General features: G+C 40.4%; 1 protein-coding gene across 2 annotated transcripts in view; it reads left to right on the forward strand.

The window, feature by feature from the left end:
* Window positions 1-1,163: 1,163 nt before the first annotated feature.
* HS3ST5 (heparan sulfate-glucosamine 3-sulfotransferase 5) overlaps window positions 1,164-20,420 on the forward strand; it is a 192,459-nt gene continuing 173,202 nt past the window's right edge. Inside the window, exon 1 of one of the 2 annotated variants that reach the window (XM_066545801.1) lies at window positions 1,164-1,419. The gene's annotated coding sequence lies outside the window, so the exon portion shown is untranslated. Of the gene's footprint in view, window positions 1,420-1,642; window positions 1,715-20,420 lie in introns of those variants that run through there. The other variant, XM_066545802.1, reaches the window with a different exon arrangement.

The raw sequence follows: 20,420 nt of genomic DNA on the forward strand, positions 1-20,420 counted from the left end.
AGTACATAGCTCCCCCTCTCCCATATTGCATGTTCTTTGCGCACGCTGTTGGAGGAGCCAAGCAGCAACGGCAGCGTTATAATGCAAATCACTAAGCGAGCAACTTTCAATGCTGTTGTGGCTATTTTTGATTTCTCTCCCGAGAATGGGCTTTTTTTAGTGTGCGTGTTGCTTTTTTTGCCCTCTTTCCATTCGATTCCTATAATCATGCCCTCCCTCCTTTCTCCGCTTGCTCCCCCCTCCTCCCCCAAAACATCCAGCAGTGATGATGCACCGTCCTCGGTCCTCTCCAGCGGGTCACTCCGCTCGGTGGGAGGTGAGCAGCCGAGCGAGGGAGCGGCGTTTGCAGGGATGCGCTGGGGCACCGCACCGCTGCCCGGCAGAGGCGGGCCCTCGCCGCTGATGCTTCATTCCTCCGCTTCGGGGCCCCGCCGGCAGGGTCTTGGGGGCAGCCGCCTTCCCCTCCGCGCCCTTCGCTTCTGCCCCTTCAGCCGCGTCCCGGCGGCGGCAGCGTCCCAGCGCCAGCCTAGTGCCTGCGGGGGCGCAGCCGCTTCCCGCGGAGGAGCCAGCGCCGGCGGAGGGCCCTGCCCGGCTCTTCCCTCGGCCGCAGGGCTAGCCGGCAGCACCTGGCTGCGTCGCCCGCCTTAGCGGACTGGGAGAGGGAGAGGGAGGGAAGGATGGAAAAAAGGGAGGGAAGGAGGGAGGGAGGGAAAGAGGGAGGCTCCTGCGTGCGCGGGGAGCGGCTCTGGCTCTCAGCTGGGCGCTACCGGCAGCGGCAGCTTCTGCCGTGCTGCGCCGCGGGCGGTGACGGCTCCGGCGCGGCGGGAGCGCACCGCTGCCGCGGGACCGCAGCTCCAGGGCGGGGGGCTCAAACCTCGCCCGGGAAGTAGAGACAGAGTTTTGCGGTTTTTTCTCTTTTTTTCTCCCTAGTGATTGGGCTTTTTTTATTACCCTTTTTTTAATCCCTCCCCCCGCTCCCCCCATTCACCCGGCGGTGCGTGTGGCGGCGGGGAGGATGCGCGCCTCCCCCAAGCCGTTCCCCGGCAGCTCCCGCCGCGGCTGCGGGGCGCTGGGGGCCGCGGGGCCGGGGGCGCGCTGGGCCGCACCTGGTGGCACCGGCCATGAGCCGGCTGCGCCCCCTGATCTCCCCCGCCGCTCCCCGCCGCCCTTCCGTGCCTGAGTCTCCCTTCGCTTGTGTCCAGCATCGCGCACACACGCACACGCAGTCACGCACGGAGGCACTCACTCACTGACTCTGCCGAGCTGCCCAGGCTGCCGAACAGCACAGCGCAGCGTCGCGCAGCCCGCCCGGAGCCCCCTCCCTCCCTCCTTCCTCCCTCCCTTCTTCAATCCCTCCCTCCCTCCCTCTCTCCTCCTCCTCCCTCGCTCCCGCCCGCCCGCCGCTCTGAAGGATGCCCGGTAAGTAGCGACGAGGACCGGCACCTCTGCCGGTGCGTGATGTGAGGGGTGAGGGACTGCTTACACTGCTGCCGCCCGCCGGGGGGGCGCAGGGCGGGGGGTGAGGGGAGGGGAGGTGACAGCGATCCGAGGCAGGAGGCAGCGGGGCTCGCTGTGTGCTCCTCAGAAGGACTTTTAGCTGCTCGACCGGGGCTTGGATGTGGGCGCCGAGGGACGGGGTCTGTGCACCGCAGCGGGCACCGGCCGGGGCGGGGGCGCTTCGCCTGCGCTGCGGGTTGCTGCCTGCAGCACCGCGGTGAGTACGGGGCTCCGCGCCTCGCCGGGGTCCCCCGGGGGCGGGTAAGGTGTGGAGGGTGCCCTGCCGCGCTTGGGGCTCCCTCCTTGGCGGCTCTGCTCCGCGCCGTGCTGGGACCGGGGCACGGAGGGCGCGGTGCCCCCCGTACGCCCCGGGCACTGCCCGCTGCTACTCCTCGGGTTTGGCCACGTCTGTAGGGGCTGCTAGCGCCGTCCGGTGTTTGGGGCGCCGCGGTGGCACCGATCGGACACGGGGACGGAGCTCCGGCGGGCGCCTCACCTGCGGAGAGGAGCAGCCAGGTGCTGCGCACCGGGGGAGCGGAGCGGAGCCCCGGCCGGTGCCCCGGCACCGCAGCGAGAGGGTGCCCGCGGCTCCCTGCCCGCTCCCCGTCCTGCGTGCTCCGTCCTCCTGCGCTGCAGAGGGCTCCGGTGCGAAAACGCTTGGCCCTTAGGGAAGCGTAATGTTTGTAAGATGTTTGCTATCAATTAGCGGGTGGCTCCGCTCTGCTCGGGTTTGCGCACGGCTAACTCCGCTCAGGCAGGGGCTCAGCTCCGGCTACCAAATGCTCGGAACACCGTGCTTTTTGTTCTTCTAGACTGCCTGGTGTGATTTGCGGGAAACACATATGAAAGCGCACAGTGGTTTTTAAGTGGACTTTGGTAAATCATTGAAATCTTTTTTCTTACTTCTGCTGTGTGTACTTTGGCAATCTCACTGTGATCTCACTGTGTTTTTCATCCTGGGTATGATAACTCCGCCATTGAAGTCAATGGCAAAACTCCCAATTGACTTCAGAGGAAGGCAATGTTGGTCAATACCGAATGAAAGGGACTGGGCAGAGGATGGAGAGATGGCAAAGCAGAAGAGATGTATCAAAGAAACTTCCTCTTAGAAGCTAACTCTCTAACCAAAGAGTTTTAGCAGGGTCAGGATTGTCTTCTAGATTTTCATTGCCATTTCTTTCACTGGAGAATACTGGAATGATTTCTTGATGTGCTGGAAATCAAGTGGTCTGAATCCCATTTTTTTACCCATAGACATTATAACATATTACTTAGTAACTGATACTTTTTCCAGTATATCTTTTTTTCTCACTAAAAAGTTGGAAGCAGTTAGAGACAATTAGATGGGCTCTCATTGACTTCAGTGGCCTGTGGATCGGGCCCAGAAAGGCTCAATAGAGAAGTAACAAGAGAACTGTAGTACAGTTTGTAAGGAAAGGTGTTGCATAAGCATTTAACTCATGAACTCCCTCCCTCTAGAGAGGAGAAAAACCTAAATGTACATTAATTTTTTATCCCATTTTATCCAACTCTTTCACAGCACAGATACAAATAAGAAAGAATTCTTCTGATTAATAATTTAAATGCCCATATTCATATGCATTACAAAGAAGATTTTATACCAAAAAAAATTCCATTAGCAAATGGAAGATCTAGTTCACAGAACATCCTCTGTTCAGTGCAGTATTTAGATTGGGAGCAGTCAGATATATAATGAAGCACCAAATATAAATATTGATATTCAAATGGCAAAAGCTAGACTTATTCCTGTAACCTGACTAACCACTCTCAACTCCTTGGAATGTCTTAAAAATGAAAGTGTGATTTTTAATTTTTTTTCCAAATCTGAGTGTTGAAAAAACCCCCAAGCATCCCTACATACTGAATTTGGTCAAAAAACCTATCAAGTATCAGAAATATGTCCATGCTCATGAACAATGTGACTATTACAGTGATAGCTTTGCTGGGTTGCCCTGGCTGGATGCCATGAATTCACCAAAACCGTGTTATCAATGTCCTCCTCAGCCAAACAAGGAAGAGAAAATGTAACAAAAAGCTCATGGGTTGAGATAAAGACAAGGGAATCACTCAGCAGCTCCTGTCACATGCAAAACAAATACGTATTGGGGAAATTTGTTTAATTTATTACCAGAGTAGAAAAAACAAGAAATAAAAGCTAAATCTTAAACATCCACCCTTCCCCTTCCCCTCTCAGCCCCCTCTCTCACCCCTCCATTCGTCTCAGGCTTGACTTGACACCCTAATTATCTACCTCCTCCCTGCCAATGGTTCTGGGGGATAAGGAATAAGGGTTGTGGCCAGTTCATCACATGTTGTTTCTGCCACTCCTTCCTTCTTAGTAGGAGGACTCCTCACACTCTTCTCCTGCTTTGGTGTGGTGTTCATCCCATGGGAGATGGTCTGTCATGAACTTTTCCAACAAATTCTCCCATGGGCTGCAGTTCTTCATGGGCTGCTCCAGCGTGGGGCCCTTCCACTTTCAGGTGCAGACTGTTCCCACGTGGGTCCCCCAAAGAGGGACACTATTCCAGTGTGGAGTCCTCCCTCCACAGGGCCACAGGTCCTGTCAGAAACTGCTCCAGCATGAGCTTCCCAAGGGTCATTCCTCCTCTGAGCATCCACCTGCTCTGGAACAGGCTCCTCCAAGGGCTGCAGGTGGATCTCTGCTCTACCATGGAGCTCCGTGGGCTGCAGGGGCACAGCTGTTCTCCCCATGGTCTGCACCAGGGGCTGAAGGGGAATCTCTGCTCTGGCACCTGGAGCACCTCCTCTGTTGTATTGCACTAAATAGTTTATTTAGTTGTTTTGCAGTGGGGTCAATCTTACATTCCCTCTTCACTGACCTTGGTGTCTGCAGAACTGTTGCTTTCACATGTTCTCAGTCCTCTCTGTGAATGCAGTTTCTATTGCTCACTCCTCTCTCTGGCTGCAATTTCTGTTGCTCAGGGTCTTTTTTCTCCCTTCTTAAACCTGTTGTCCCAGAGGTGCTGCCACCATTGCTGATGGTACTCAGCCTTGGTCAGCAGCAGGTCCAGCAGCTCCATCTTGGAGCCAGCTGGCATCAGCTCTGTAGGACACGGGGAAGCCTCTGGCAGCTTCTCACAGAAGACACCCCTGTAGCCTCCACCACTAACACAATACAAGAAGAAAAAACCTTTCTCATTTATGGTCCAATAATGATGTTTCCCTTTTAAGTACAACTTTGTGCTAAGAGGGAAATATAAAAGCAAAGTTTGAAGTGCTGCATCTCTTGTGCAGCTTTTTTTGCAGGCATTTGGTAGAATTGTCATTGAAGTGAACTGAATGTGTCACTAATACTTAACTGTGAAAAAGATTAAGATGTTCATGTTACAGTGGGAAAAAAACCCTGCAAAATGGACAAATGCTTCACTGATTATCTCTTTTCTCCTTGCAAATCCATAGGCAAGATAGACACTTCATTCTTAAAATGCCATATTTCAGGTTTCTTTCTAATTTTCCTGTGAATGCTAATGATTCTTTTATCATGTGCCATATATGGAAGTGGAGGGTACATATTTTATGGGACTTTACATGGAGTAAAATTTTATTTGAGCTACTTTGTTGCTTCCTCTATTCTCCAATCTATCTGCTGTTTGCGAACACGTTGTAATGCCACAACCTATTTTTATTGACAAAATTTCTATTTCAAGTCAAATGTGAAAAATATGGTAATTACTTCAATATTAAGAGGTTTGGATTTTTTTTACTGAGCGGTATGGCGGGGTGTGATGATGGTACTTTTTATAAGGTCCAAAACAATGCTCCTCTTCTTTCTGTCAGCAGTTCAAAAAATGAAGATATTATTTGAATAAATATTTGGGTTTGTCTGAAAGCCATTATTTGGAATTCTTTGGTTTTTTTTTCATTTTCATGTTGTAGTACTTATTCTTCAAAGATATGTATGGACATTCAGACAGATCCTGTGGACAGCATCTCCAAAACAGAAATTTAGGTTTTTTAGGCTTACCTGTAACTACAGACTTTATAAGATCTGAGTATTTAAGGCAGAGTTCAATGAAGCCAGATAATGAAGTACCAGGAAACTCCAGAACATGATTCTGAATAACCATTAGTCACTTTTAGCAGCTATATAAACCTAATCCTGTTTTGAGGAGTAAATGCTGTTCATCTTTATTCAGACGAATATATCAAGATTATTTTTGCTGTCCCTTGCCTGACTCTGAAACACGTTTATGCCCTTGTATTGCTATGGCTGTTAAGTGAACGGTAGCAAGCATTTACAGGTCTCCTGGTATTTGAATCTAAGAAGCAACATTACTGGGATTCTTGAAAGTCACCTAAATTTGTCATTACTACACCTTTAAGAACAATTTCAAAATAAATATTATTGTTTGTTAGACTCAGAACACATTCATCGGATAATTTATTTAGGACTATATTCTTCTATTCAACAATTTAAGAACAAAAGCCTCCACTGTAGCTCAAATCATTCAAAATATTGGTTTTAGGTTATACATTGTACATATGGAACCTGGCATGTAAAGCAGATGGTATGTAAAATTATGCATAGCATGTCTGGAGAGCCATACAATATCTAAATGCAGTGCAACAGAACAAGGAAAGAGTATCATGTGCAACTTAAAATATCAATCACTGGACTATGTCTAGTCTCAGCTGTGCTTTGCTTTCACATATGTGTGTGTGTGTATTTGTGTGTGTATGTGTTCAATTTTCTCTTATGGCAACCAGGACATTTCCTTGATAAAATGATCTTCCTTAGAAAAGCATGCAGACTGAAATGATATGCTACTGGCTAAACTAAATAAAAAGATGGATATACAAGAAAAACTACCTTAGTTCCATTTGGGTGCAGAGCACAAATGCATGGAAAATAAAAAAAAAAATCAAGAAGAGAAATTTCAATCTTTTAAGGCAAATGGCCAGACATCACTTACTACCAGGACTGTGTGTTTTTCGCTGTTATTTATGCTCTTGGTTTGCCCAATACAGCAATAGCACTTAAATGTACTTCTATCCTGTTGCATAAATACTGTGTTAGGTCCACTCCCTCTCCCTCTCTCTCTCTCAAGTATTACAAGTCTGTAAGCACAATTTTTTTTTCCTGAACAAACAAGCATTACTGTGCATTGTTAACACAATCAGATGAAATGGTAATTGCAGAAAGATTCACATCAGCAAAACCCTTAAATAAATATTAGTCTTTAAGCATGTGCTGACCTCAAGGGGACCTAATCACATTTTGTTGAACAGAGATGCTTTTGTGATCAATGACCATGAGAGGTAATAGTTTTCCCAAGTTTATTCAAATGCGTAAATCTGTGGTTATAAAATTTTGTCAGCACCACACAGCTTTATATTTAACTTTCAGGGGAAAATCTTTAAATATTGCTACTTTTTCTTTTAATGTTTTATATACTTTAGAAGTACTGGAAGCAATTAACTGTTTTAAAATGGGTTGCACAGCTGTACTCTTTCATATTTCTAGCCAAAATGAACTTTTGTAGATAAGATGCGAGGGATGACGTTTATAATGAAGGACTACTGCAAAGTGAACTTTACATATAAAAATGAACTAACACTGCACAAGGTAGATTTTAATAGCCAATTCTCTTGGATTCAGGCATTTTTCAAGGAGACAAATTGAAGGAATGTCTCCATGGGTAAACTGTTGAATATCCCCAAACAAAGAATTTTTAAGTTACCTGAGTTGATATACAATGTTTCACGCTACAAAATAAGTAAATAAATAAATAGATAATTCCTGTACTTTTTGTTCACTAACCCTCTTAGTCCCTAGGCATTTTATTTTTTGCAACAGTGTTGCTTGAGAAAATACAGCTCTGTGTCTGGGGGACTAAAGGAACACATTTGTCCTCATACATTACAGAACAGTGTCTAACAATTTATTTCCCTTTTGGAAATGAAAGAACTTTTATCCATTCAAATCACTGTAATACAATCTTGTATTATAATGGCTTGAACAATCTTGACTGCACACAGTTGCTGGAGTCTCCAAAGGACTGTCATAAATAAAGCTATTAGACTCTATTATAGCAGACACATATTCAGAGTCTACCAAGGGATGACAGGATTTTACATTACAGCAGAAAATGGTAAAAAGTGTCTGCAAATTACCAAAAATAATGGGTAAAATGACTTAATAAACTGATTTATAATACATATATATGTGCTAGTTTTCTTTTAGAGTGTGCAAATGCAACATTAATATTAATGAATTAATTCTATGTAGAATTAAGTGAAAAATGAGATGGCAAATAAGGGATTTGTCCTCTACAACAAGTGTTTAAGCTTGCTCGGCAGCGTGTAAACTTTCTGCACTAACTGATGGACATTCAACTTACATCAAAACCTCCCCTTCCAACATGACATTGCAGCTGTGTTGACAGCCTTAGAAAACTGGCATCTCTTGAGAGATAAGTCACTTTACATCAAGGGAAATGGATTTACACTTCATCCTGGATTCTTTGCAGACAGGTTTGTTTTTATTTTTCCTCTTACTTTTATAGAAGGCATGACATTTGCCAGGTATGAAGACAAAAATGAGTTTGGCAAAACCCTGAATGAACTTAGAAACAAATTTGGAAATGGTGAAGACATAGCAAAATGAAGTAAAAATATATATATATAAGGATGTGTTATGTTGTTGGTTTGGTTTTTTTTCAAGAGAGGGAAAAGTGCACTATTTTGTGAAAAGATCCCTAAGACAGAAGTAAGACATAAAAGAAGTGCAACTGAGTTTAAAAATAAAATTATGAAAGTTGAGTTACCTAACGTGTTCTGGCCATGGGAGAAGTAACTAAAGCTGACATAACGACAGGATGAGAGCCTCAAAAGAAGACTAAAGCCAGAAAATAACCATTTCCCATGCTGGAAATCCAGATGGCCCTAACAGATTTTGTGTGCATTTGTATACACATTTATCTGTGTGTATACATGTGCATACGTATATACTTTTTTAATATCCAGATCTGTATAATCTTTGTTACTGACTGACTTCCTCATCCCAGCAGGGATTTGCTGGTTCTTCGTTCTGTCTGACCATGAAGTTACAGAGGAAGATTTGACAGCACAGTAAATAGCTGAAAGTGGTTAAATTGTTTCCTGAAGGTAAAACAGTAGGGTCCAATGGTTCTCCTGCAGAATGTTTTAAACCCAAGGCTACAAATAAGAGGCAGTGCTGTCAAAGCACAACAAAAAAAACAAGCAAACAAAAAACAACAACCAAAAAAAAACCCTCAGCAAACCCCCCCCAACCAACAAAGCAACCAACCAAAGAAAAGAAAAAAAAACCAAAAAGTATTCAAATCCTGAAAAAAGAGAAAACAAAATAAATCTTTACTTCAGTGTCTGAAGCCAGTATTACATTTTGTCCTGAAAAACATGAATCTGAAAGATATTTTGCCAACTACAGGCTAGTGTCACCTACAATCACATTCAAGGTTTTCCTGTTTAAACTTGAAAAATCAACTACAGTCTTATACTGGAGAATTGGAAAAATATTTTCTCTGAATGTAATGTGGAACTTTTAGGTAAACTGAAGATGACAGTGGAGCAGAGGAGTATTTTATACAGCATTTTATTTAATACAGTAAATAGATATACCATTTTTTCATATAAAATTTTGATGCTGAAAAGACTGTTGAATAGATTGAGTGGAGCTAACTTTGTCATGATGTCAGAAGGAAGATCTGAGAAAAAATATTTTAGATAATTTGCTGCTGCATGCCCTTACCTTTGTAAGTGCCATGTAAGTATAAATAATGTCAGAAGTGGCAGCAAATCCTTCCTCTTTATAATTTCACATTCCTGCCTCTTGTAAAAGGATTAATCTCAAATCTAAAGTAAACCAGATTTGCAGCAGGAAAAAAGTCTGCCAATGTAGAATCTATTAGTATAGTCAAACAACATGTCTTTATTTGTCTTCTGGTGGAAAATTACATTCCTGAGTGATGATGCAGAATCTGCATAAAATAATCTATTATGATCTTTTTGGCAAATAATTCTGAAAAAGAAAATATGACTGATAAGCTTTTTACCAACCACGGAGTTTCACTCAGAGGTAGAAAAGGTTTGAGGAGAAGTAGTGAAAAATTTGTCCTGGCATCAGAAATTCTCAGTTTGCATATGAAAAAATTCTGGTTACTGATGTCATTGCTAGCTGCTCTTTCAGCATGTTGTATTCAGTGCTTTCTGAACTAAGAGTGAAATTCGCTTCTTTCAGGTATGGCAAAAAAAAAAAGGTATGGGCTTCAAAAAGTCAAACTGCAACTGCAGAAAATGGAACTCAGGCCTTTGTTCTGATGTGCCTGAAAACATATTTCATTTCTCTGGTTGCTTCCCCAGTAGCTCCTTCAGGACTGCTCCCTGCATGCCAGTGAAGTAGATTTAGGTGAGCACGAAGCAAGAGCTCTTCCCTCCCTTATATTTTGGACCTACAATGCTGTAACTGCCCTTGCTCCCTTCCTGGCAAACAAAGGGACTATTTATGGTTCAGATGCCTCACAGAGGTTTTTGTACACCTCCACCTTCCACAACTTAAGAGCAAGGAACAACAAAGGATGAATTTCATGACAGAAGCTTTACTTGTGAGCATTATCCTTGAACAGAAATTATTTTCTTTAACAAAAATGGATTGCAAAGATTTATCTGTCATTAAGATTTGTCATTTCTCCTTTTGTAACAAAACAAACTAGAAACTTTTGCTTTGTTTGTTTCAGAAACAGAAAGTATATAAGTAGTTTTCATGATAGTGTGTAATTTTCTTTTATTTTCCACTACTCTTTTTTTGTCGAAGCAGGAAAGTATTTCAACTAGAAAAATAAGAGAAAGATGAGAAAGGGATAAAAATATTTTCTAAACTTTCAAACAATTTCTCTTTTACACAAAGCAAATATATCTGAAAAATGCCTCTGTCATTCACCACTTTGAAAGAATCTGTATTCAATTTTAAAAATCAATTTTCAAATGTCAATTCAGAATGGATCAAAACTTCTTATCACAAAAGTCTTGTCTTTGATGATATTTCAGTCAAGTCTCAAGTAAAACTTGAAGCTGACTCAAATTTCTTTGAAATTTAGGTTTGCCTGACATATAAGTTAATTTAAAATTAAGCTGTCTGTAAAAATTACATATTTTCCTGCTTTCTCTGTGCACTGTGATAATATATTAATTAAAAGGTATATTTTTCATTTTTATTTTCATTCATATAGAAAATCATCTATAAGGTGATTTTCTTGTGAAAATGGGAAAAAATAAAAATCTGAAAGAAGTCCCTGAAATATTGACACAAGGTTCTTGATCTGCCCCTAATAAAAATTCGTTTCTTCTGAGATTTGGAGGATTTTAAACTTACTTTTTCAACTTCAGAAAAAAGCATTTGAAAAGCTCCAAATATTTTTCTGGATGGGGAGAATAATCCCTGCCCCATTTTTGAGCAGACACGACATTGTATCATGGTTTTAGGCTAATGGACAAAGTAGAAGAATTAGGAAGGTAACTGGGTGATTTCTTTGAAAGGTACTTGCTTAGTGGAGGTTGATTATTTTATTCCTGGTAATACAGCTGATACATTAAGGAAGACTTCAGGTGTGAAGAGAAAGAAAGAGGAAAGCAAGCATTTCCTTGCCATAACTAAAGACAGCAGTGAGTGGGAAATTAAGTGTGTCTTTTCAAAAACTTTGAAGAGGAAAATGCCCTACAGCTGAACAATATATAGGCTCAGGAAGTACGTTCAAAATGTGGCTAAAAGCTTAGTGCGCAGCTGGGAGAAAGAAATCTGCTTTACTTAGTGTGGTGTTTGAGCACCTTAAGCTGCATGGGTGTTGTTTATGTGAGCTGACACGTGTCAGTAAGTGGTGCTTATGGGCCAGACAGCTGCCTGCAGAGCCGGCTGTGTAGCAGCACCAGTGCACTGGGTCAGTATGGGAAGCACAGCACGGAGAGGCAGCGCAGATCCCCAGCGCGCTGGTAGGCAGAAGCTGGCCACTCGCGTCTGTTTATCCCCCAGGGACACAAGAGAACAGATTTGTCAGGGTTTGTCTCTTTTATTCCAGTAATTATGAGAGATTAATTGGGAATGTTTACTGTTGGGAGACTAATTGGGAATGTTTGTTGTTTACATGTTTGTTTGGTTGGGGTTTTTTCCTATTACAGCTGCATTTCTGCTCCTTGCCTGTAATTTTTATGAATAAATTGAATGATGCAAGGCCTCCCTCTAGCCTGGAGGCCAGCTAGGCAATGCCACATCCATATGGTTAAGCTCCCTTAGCCTCCCAAGCACAGGCTGCATCTAGCCTGCCTCTTGGGAAAAGCCCCAGAGCTGGGCTAGTGCCCTAGCTGTGCCCGGGAGGCCCTTGGGAGACAGCTGGTCAAGTAGCCAAGATCAAAAGAGTGTCAAGGCCTGCCCTGAAATATTATGTTCTAGGAAAAAAAGTAGTTTCAGGGCATGAATTCATGCCCTACTATAATTTAACTCATTTCCATAGATGTAATCTTAGTATTATTTAGGTCAGTGTGACTCCAAACACATAGATGCTGTTTATTCACTTTGCTTGCTAGGAATGAATGAACTCGGTTGATTTAAACGGTGCTACTACAGCACAGCATAATATTTAAACAAATAGTGTAGCAGGGGTTTAATATTTGTTTGCAACCAGCCATTAACAGTGGAATATATAATAATATTCTGAAAGCAGAGGAAGATTTGAATGTGGAAAAATATTTTAGATAATGGTTGCTACTCTTCTACATACTTTTCTGCATTACTTATAGTTACATTTCTTATCAAGTGCTGAGGTCCTTTTATCCACAAATTGTTGTTATAGGAAAACTATACAGTGTGTTTGTTTTCAGAAACTTATTTAGTGTTGAAAAATCTGTTTGTTCAGAGGTACAAAAAATTGAGGGCACTAGCAATTCTTTTAGAAGATGCATTAATTTTTGCCAAGAAGGCAAACAGACACAAAAATCTTAATTTGGTGATTATCAGTATTCTTTGTGTCAGGAAAACAAAAATAATGACAAATTTAGGGCAGAGTCTCAGAAATCAAACTCCTTTAAGCTTTAAAATATACACCTTTTAGCTAGCTGGAAATTATGTTTAGACAGGATATTTTAGACAGTTTTAATATGTAGTTGAATGACAGTGAGCTAATTACATAAGAAAAATAATATTTAATTTAGTTGTGGGGGAAAACACAATTTAGAGTGACTTATAACAATTTTTTATTTCTTGATATTTAACATCACTGCATCTTTTGCAACATCTACAAGTCATCTTTTCTAATCTTTTTTCATCTTTTATTGGTGAGCTTTTGCAATGTTTTATTTTTCTTTCTCTGATGCAAGATAGCACAACTTCAAAACAGCGAATATTATTTTGGGTATGGATACATTGAAATGCTGCCTAGAAGAGACTCTACTTCTCAGCATAGTCCTACAATATCGGTTTTGTGGTTCATGAGTTGCATATGTAAATTACAGTGCTCTTGGGGGAAAGGTACCTATCAGAGAGCTAATAATTTCCCATCAATGGTGAAATAATTGCCTTCAAATGCTGTGACCCCAGGTGTGTGGTAAGACTGAATCCCAGGGGGAAGGTCATGAGGTCCCAATGCCTTCTCTGGACATTACTTCCAGTTAGGGTTTCAGCAAGCTGCATTTAATACCTCTGGAGGATTCAAATTAGAAGAAAGAACAAATCTAAATATTTTAGCCATTTCTTTCTCTAAGTGATGCTTTTAGCAGAATTTCAAGGAGTCTGATTTAATTATTGCACAAGCACATATATAATGAACTTGATGTATCCAACTTAAGAAAACCCCCTGTATCTGAATCTGATAAATAGGCAGTAGCCAAATATGAGTTTCATTATTCAGTAGGAGCTATTAGGCTTGACCAACAAAGAAGTGAAGATTATTTAGAAAATTGAAACTTAACAAAGCATACCAGGATTTTTAGCTTAGCTTAGTTTGGAAGTTGAGATGATATATAAGTCACTTACTTTGTTTAGTGAAATCACTGAGTTCCCTAAAGTTCTTCATGCTTGGAAAATTATGTGTAGCTTGCAACTCCATGAATATATTTAGAAACAGTAGGGTAGGAGCAGATATTGAAAGATCCCTTGTAAAAATTTGAAAGAGGTACTGTACGATTATTCATTATACACATCTGCTCATTGATTTCTAATTTATAATTTAATATATATTGTGCATAGTCTCACCTAAATATAAATGAATTTTTTCTCTTGGTATGGCATATAATGATTAAGGAGATCTGAGAGTGTTCTAAAAAGTTTAAGTTATTTATCACTGATACTTAAAAAGGAATAGTTAAGTAAGTAGATCTAAAGGCAGCCTGGAGCTTCTTTGGTGTGTGTCTGAAGCATGTCTACTAACTACAACAGTAATTCATGATCTAAAGAGCATCCTGCTCCTTGCATCCTGCTGCAATGCCTCTGCTGCCTCTGCCTTTATCTCTTCCTTCCCTTCAGTTTGGTCTGCAGGGATGATAGCTCTCAGTGGATGAATACAACTCATGCAGTCCAGAAAAAGAGGGATTCATACCAAGCAGTTGCTAATGGGTAGTGAAGCAGTAACCAGCCTCAAATCTGGGTCAGACAAAGAATTTACCACAAGTTTGAGATTTCTTGAGGTGCCTTTCTTTCAGAGATGAAGTTTTTTTTCTCCAGCCTGTTTCTTATAAAAAGCTCCAAATTAAGCTCCAGCTTTGCAAATAATTTTGCAGATTGCTTCAATATCAAAAGATTGTATTTTTCAGCAATAAATTGTCTGTTAAATATTTCAGTCCATTTGACAAAGGTACTTTGAACAGATGTTAGGCTGAAACATTCAGGGAGAAAGATCATGACACATTTGGTGACAATGTGGTACCAGTGCCAATAGCTTCCTATAAGCTGTGAAAAAAACAGATGTTGTTCTGGCCAAAATATGCCTTCCTCTTGACTGCTTTCAGCAGGGTGCAGGCCTGACTCTGACCCCCACTCCCTGAACTAACCTTGAAGCTGCTGTTACAGTGATGGAGACCTCTCAATTAGCCTGATCCTGCAACTGTTTGACACATGCTACAGCAAAATTGTCCTTGCCTGCCTGTGGCAGCTGCCACCTCCAAAATGGTACAGTCTGATTATAACTCAAAGTATAACTCTGTCATACATACACTTAGTGCAGAATGGCTCTTAAAAGGCATTTTAATCTGCTGGCATTTTAGTTCGTAGGCCTCTGGGGTCAGGTTGAAAAATTGCACTAATGCTGAACTTACTGTGATATTCTGGGCAGCCTTCTGAATTTTAAATAACTATCCTCAGAAGGCTACCCTTTTCAAAAATTATCTTAAAGACTGCACACAGAATTTTAACTCTGTTCAGTAACCACACTGATATGCAGACTGAATTTTATAAAAATGTAGGGTAAGAATCTCTGAATTTATGGGTACCAGCAGTTATTTTAGTTTTCATTATCAGAGTATCTGTTCCTACAGTGCTAACTATATGAGTTCTGTGTTACAGTAATTGTTAATATTTGCATCTGAATTAACTGTTCTGCATTGCTGGTTTTTGTCGCTGACTGCCTATTCAAATATGTGGGATTATTTTGAAACCTACATAGGAACTGATTCTTTTATAGTCTGGAAATAGGCAAGGCAAAAGATACTGGTCCATTTTTCAACAAATGGCTCTTCTTCATCCATTTCTTTTCATGTATGTATGGAAAAAAAATAAGATTACCCCCTCTTTGCCTTTGGAAATATTTATGCAAGTATTTCGTATTTTGCTTATTTAGCATTTGTTGCTTCTCCCAGTGATCTACCTGGATTGTTGCTGAGTCTCACCGTATCCCCAGCCTGTGTTGTACAGCTTCTTCTGCTGTGGCCTCTTCTATTGCAAAATTGAGCTTGTCCAGCTCAATCAATTGGGCTCCTCTTCTGGTCCTCTACCACCCATCTCCTCTGATCTTACCCTGCCCTCAGACTCTTTCCAAAGTGCAGATTGCAGTGGGCATCCAGCCATGGAATGGGACCAGATTTTGGGCACAAAATAAACCCCACTGCTTCCAGGCAGGGACCGAAACCTGTTAGCCATCTGTTCTGCCTGATTGTTAGGGATAAGGGCTGCACAGAGGTAGATTTTAGCAAGGCCTTGAGCAAGTGTACCTTTCTGATTCATCTGAACCCTCTCTTGCTTGCAGCCTTAAAGACATGCTAAGTATTCTATATCCTCAGTTTTGAAATCAGATTTTGAGAAGCTGTAAACTGTTCCCATTTCACAGCACATCTTCTTACTCAGCTTGACTGGAGCTGTTCTCCTTTGGGAGGAGGTCTTGCTGAGCCAGAGGGAAAGGAAGGATGAGCTCAATATATTCCTTGTTCTACCAGCTGCCACCAAACACATTCATCTTCCCTCCAAGGAGCTGTGAGTCCAGATCCATTCACACTGTGCACCCTGATGAGACAGAGTGACATCTTCCATGATAGGTGATGAGGCTGTGGTTCCAACCTCAGGGGGTTTTTTAGGTTGGTTGGATTTTTTTTGTCACATCTAATGAAGAATGCCAAAGCAGATGTGTTTCAGTGTTGTACTTTCAGGAGCAGAATGAAATAAAAAGCCTGGGACGGCAGCTACCGTGAACTTTTGCAGCATGCTGTATACCTGGATTGTGAGGAAAAGTAATTCTTTGGCTGCTCAGATAAGTCACAATCTTTTCTGAGTGCTCCAGCAAGCTCTAGGAAGAAGGTTTCATGACTTCCCATCTACGCTGTGTTGGAAAAGGCTTTTTTTGCCATGTGTCCAGCCTTTTGCTAGTTAGCAAAGAGTTTCTGGAATGCTTCTTCAGCTCCTTTTAAGATCATGTATCTTATTTATAGATTGACAGCAAACTGTGCCTGGCAGTGACATCTGCAAGCTATTCTTTCTGGGCCTGAATGGTGGCTTTTGTGTTAGATGTGTGATGCATAAACACACCAGTTCTGCTCTTTGAGTAGAAGGAGGGCACAGTTTGCTTCAGAGGGTTTATTTTATCCTTGTCCTAGTCTAACATCATTGCCTCCATATGAACTGGGTGACTCTGATTGTTACTTGAGGTAGACAATGGTTCTGATTACACACTGGAGACTTTTGGTACAAACACATCCCAAATAATACAAATAAGAAAGTAATGATAATGCTTCAGATTATTTACAAATCAGGAGGAAATAAACTGTTACTTTAGTAAACAAATTGTTCTGTTAATGTAGTTCATTTTCTCATTTTGGGAAAATCTGTGCTGAAAAAAAAAATAATTAAAAAAATGTAACTTCATCACCCTTTGCTTCCTCTTAGGAAATACAATTAACTCCCTTTTTATGAACCGCAATTGCGATTTTTATCCAAAAGATTCAGGTCTTGAACAACACAATACTGTATTACTTGCTTTCATAATGCTAGTGAACCATGTCAATTTTTCATTAAAAGAGGAATGACCTATGCTTTCTCATCCTTTCCTCTCTCCCAGAATTTGACACAGAATTTCAATGTCACAGGAAACAAATAACATTAGATCTATGCAAAAATAATTTACTCCACCATATATCACTCTGAGCAGCATCACACTTTCACCTTTTTCAAAATTGGAAGATGAATTAATAAATTGGTGTTTGTTTCAATCATAATGGAAAACTGTGCCTACTTAAACAGGCTCATGCCCTCCCTGTAATTGAAATTTGCAAATATTAATGAGATTATACCAGTGTTCTGTCAATAAATGTTATCAACGGAGTTCATTTGGGTGGAGGTCTTGGGATTTCTGCAGAATGATTTTGCATTGTCACTCTAAAGGTTTCATATTAAACCTAACAGATCATGACTACCTTTTTTAATTAACTCGAGTCCTCTCAAGCTTTATATAACGTGTCAAGGGGTATAAAGTATACAGCTCTTGCACAGGTAAGCAGGCAGGAGGAATGCACACTGCTGCTTATGAAGAGTTACAACTATTTGGAGAGGTGCAGTGGCATCCCTACCTGAAAGTAACCAAGTGACAGATAATCTAGATCTCTCCCAAGTGTAACTTGTTCCTGAATAAATATATATCTCTCCTGGCCAAAAAACATCCAGCACTGTTACTGGGAGGCATAGCTCTAAGCTCCTGCCTCATCCTTAGGTGGCAGCTTTGTGATAAAAAGTGAGCCTGTAGCTAACCAACTCCTTAGTTACTTGTAGGGAAAAGCTGCTGGAAGAGGCTGAATCCTTTTGCACGGGGCCTGACTCAGCCAAGGCTGAAGGTGTGTACATACACAGAGAGCAGGAACACTGTCTGTGACAGCACCACTTGGTGTCACCTGCCATACAAATGTCACCACTGGGCAAGTTCTAACTACTTGAGCTATGTTTAATAACCCTGAGGAGTCAAAAGATGGTTTTCAAGGGGTTAGAATCCCTGAAAACGTCTCTGAACAGAAATTTCCAGGATCAGCCTACCTCAAAAGGTCAAGGAAAACAGTTTCTCTTTTAAACTCTGAGGAAAACTCCACAATCATGCAAATCATGAAAAAGCATAATACTTGAATATTTTTAATGCCTATGAAATTCCAGAGCTGAAAAACTGAAAAAGATAAATCCAAAACTGTCATACAAATATATATTTCTTAAAATGCATTTGTTCATTCCAGTGATATTTGACTGAGCTCCAGGTTTTCAAAAAGTATATAGTGAAAAGATTTTTTTTCTAAATTTATTTATAAATGTAGCTCTCTCTATATTTTTTTTGTAATTGTTTGGAGTATTCTGAGCATTCAAAGGAATGAAAGAGATCACTTATCCTCTGTGTTTGGCATGAAGGGTGTCCTAATGCACATTTAAGCTTTTCATTGTAGAAGAATGCTATCCTGTGGATTGCTTACAGAAAATGGGAGAGGCTGTATCTGATACAGGCAGTCAAATGACATTGTGTAGTACACAGTCAGCATATTTCAAACTAAGAAATCCTTTTTTCTCTTGTTATCTTCAAGTTTTCCTTGAAAATATTTCCAGATAACTGTGGAAAAATCGTACTAAAAGAACAACTACTGAGAGAAAACTTAAACTGTCATTGTGCAAAACTGCAAACTTAATAAAAATAACTTATTGCAAGTATTGCCTCCCAATTTTCTGTGTTCTGTGTTTTGAAAAAGGTCAGACTGAATTATCATATTTTTCGTCCTGACCTTAAAATCTATGTCAGTACATTTTATTTTTTATTGGAACCTGGCACAGCAATTCTCTGGTGTTCTATCTTTTATTTTTAAATAAAAGTTCTATCTTTTATTTTTAAATAAAAGCAGAAAATCAAGGTGGGGGTGAGGTGAAGGTGGAGGGGAGAAGCGTAAATCTCTAGCTGTGACCATGACAAAGAAAACTTAATAAAACCCTCAAAGAGTTAAGATTTTGCCTTTTTTTTTCTTTTTTTTTTTTTTTTTTTTTTTTAAATGAAATGACTGGCACTTGAATTTTACTACTTGATATAGTCTAATTTAAGGTGTGAATAGTCATATTGCAAAGCTCTTTGTATCTACACTGGACCTGAGATTGCCTTTGTGCTGTGCAAGAATTCTCAGTCCATTTCTTACTGCCTGAAGCCCATCACAAAACTGAACCACCCCATTTTTTTTCCAGTTAATTGAGAAAAAAAGTTCTATGCTGTAGGAGACTTTCTGAAGAAATATGACTTGAAGAGAATTTAAATAAGGAGAGATTCCAAAAATAATCAGTATCCCATCATTCATATACTTTTCCTAGTGATAGACATTCATGAACTCATGGCATGACTTTCAGTATCATCTCTGAATTTCTTTCACATGCAGGATATTTCCCTAGAATTATAATGTAGTTTTCCAAAACTATATCTATGACTTCATAGTATATTAGATAAGAAACTAATAGTAGAAAAATAATCTTTGTTGCATTCATTTCAGAGAAATAAGTATGTTATTAATTAATAAAATATATCAAAAAGTTATTGCAAAAACCATTACAGTTGATTTATCTGCCATATTCCAGAACCTCCTGTTTTTTTATAAATTTTATATTTTAATTTAATTATTCTACAGATTACCAGATCTTATCACAGTGTTCAGTGTTGGATATGAACAGGGTGAAGGGTGAAGCTCTCCAAACTGTATGTGAACAAGGTGCCTTTCACTGTGAACTTCTAAAAATACCTCCTCTTTTTTTTTAATTGGTCATGTATTCAGAACATTATCACATCTGTGGATTTCATAGGCTATGTCAGTGTGAACATTTTACATGAGATTAAATGCTTAGTCTCATATTTGAGTCTTTTCCTTTCTTTACATATATAAACCACATCATACAGGCATATATTCTATCTCAAAGGCGTAGAATTTTCAAAATATGTTGAACTGTTGCTGCTTTAATATTTAATATTAGTCTACATATATATATGTTTATTTATTTATTTATTTCACTTTAGGCATTTCCAGTGTATAAATTGGAATAAAATTTTTTACACTTATCTATCAATAAAACTCATTATTGTTTACATTCCTGTAGATTGTGCAGTTGAGCAAATCAGGCTTTCATCTAGCTGAGTTATTGAATTCACCTTCCTTTTATATATCTGGGCATTTTCATTTTCCAAAATAAGGTGTTTACAACTATTTATAAGGAGAAAAAAGATAATGGGACTGAAAACGTTCAAATATCCAGAAAAAAGGACACTACTCTAGTAGTAGGACAGAGATATCTGTACTAGAAACGGACAACATCTGTAATTTTTTAATATGATTGAAACCACAGGCTTCTCTCTGATAAGACAGACACTATTTCATAAAACTTTCTCATATATTTGTTCACACACCTGTCAGTTGACTATGTGAACAATAACTGA

Source organism: Molothrus aeneus, chromosome 3 (genome assembly GCF_037042795.1).
Source record: "Molothrus aeneus isolate 106 chromosome 3, BPBGC_Maene_1.0, whole genome shotgun sequence".
Taxonomy (NCBI): Eukaryota; Metazoa; Chordata; class Aves; order Passeriformes; family Icteridae; genus Molothrus; species Molothrus aeneus.